Below are 1,613 nucleotides of genomic sequence, written 5' to 3' on the forward strand. Positions count from 1 at the left end.
GGAAGTTCATCCCCCTCCTTAGGCATTATAGATGAATCACAGCAGATTTCAGGGGGTTGGGTGGTTTGGGGAAGAAGAGCTGTCTGAGCAAAGGGGGATTCTGTAAATATTGCATGCTTAAATACAAAGATGAGTAAGGCATGTAACAGGGAGTCAAACACAAGATAAAGGGATCTATGAGCGCTGGATAAATACAATAATGGACAGGCGATTACTCTTGACTGTGATTTGAGTCAGGACTACATGAGGCATTTTGGCTGGGACTCGAAGGCTAAGCAGGAGTGGTTTTAAAGGATATCTTTTACACTACATTGAGGTGGTGGCTCTTTACTGAAACCACCTGGGGAACTTTTAGAAAACACCTCATCCTTAAATAATAGGATTAATAAGATTAAATCTATCTGAGTGTAGCTGGGCATTAGAATTGTTAAAGAACTGTCAGGCAATTTGAGTAATGAGGTTAGACAACCAGGGAAGGGGGATGGCTTTGGAATTAGACCTCCTGTTCTGTGCCTTATGACCTTGAATGAGGCCCACTGGGTGTGGTGTGAGTCTCCCACAGCTTCACTGTTTCCTCCTACTTCTACCGATGCCCATGAAAAAACTGCCCTGGGAGTCCTTCCTCTTTGACAAACTTCCCTTGACTGACAAAGCCTGAACTAGGAATCAGGAAATCTGGATTCTGTCCCAGCTCTGCCACTGAGGTGCCATATGGGTGTGCTGGGTCACAAAGGAGATCAGGCAAAGACACTTAGGATTCCTGCCTTCAAGACTCTGTGCTAGGTACTCAGTGCATCTCAGAGCCTCAGTTTCCCATCTGTCCAGGTTTATAGATCAGTATTATAGGTCAGAGAGTCCATCTAATAGACTAGAACTAGAATTATTTTTAAAAACAGATGTAAAGTATAGTAGAAAAATGAAGTGCACTGCACAGAATAGGGCAAATATTATGAAATAAAATTTTGTTCCAATTATATATGTGAATTCACTGGGTCATGATGTAAAATACACTTCATGTTGTGGATTGTAAGTTAAAGAGTCTGAGAGTGGTCTCCTGAGTATCACATATACAGATACTAAGACTGGAATGATACAGAGATTAGTATGGCCCTGTGCAAGGTAACAGGCAAGCTCATGAAGCATTCCATAGTTTTTTAAAAATTATGTGTTCTTTACCTCAAGTAAAAAAAAAAAAAAAAAAAAAAAAAACCAGTTTGAGAGACGTGTGATTAGATGCTCTCTATGGACCCCTTCCTTCTACCCTGTAGCTCATGATTACTCTGCCCACTGTGAGCTCACCTTTCTCTCACCTACCTTTAGTTAGTACCATGTAATTCTGGTCTATTGTTTATTTTTTAAAGGGGGAAGCAGGATGGTATGTATAGTGGTTAAAAGCAGCCTATGGAGTTGGTTAAGTCTATGTTTGAATTTGGTTTCTTCACTTATTAGTTGAATGACCTAGAAAATGTACCCAACCTGTCTCAGCCTTGACAGGACACACAATCGTTATAAGATTAAGTAAGATGCTGTAGGTAAAACTCTTAGCACAAATCACCTTGTTCATAGAAAATGCTCGGTGTATGACAGCAATAATTATCTGACTTCCCATCTCA

At 40.4% G+C, this 1,613-nt stretch overlaps 1 pseudogene; it reads left to right on the forward strand.

The window, feature by feature from the left end:
* The first annotated feature begins 1,058 nt into the window (after nucleotides 1–1,058).
* Nucleotides 1,059–1,154, forward strand: LOC150020125 (U6 spliceosomal RNA; annotated as a pseudogene).
* Nucleotides 1,155–1,613: the final 459 nt, after the last annotated feature.

This window comes from Furipterus horrens, unplaced genomic scaffold (assembly GCF_987537825.1).
Source record: "Furipterus horrens unplaced genomic scaffold, mFurHor1.1.pri manual_scaffold_2, whole genome shotgun sequence".
In the NCBI taxonomy this organism is placed as follows: domain Eukaryota; kingdom Metazoa; phylum Chordata; class Mammalia; order Chiroptera; family Furipteridae; genus Furipterus; species Furipterus horrens.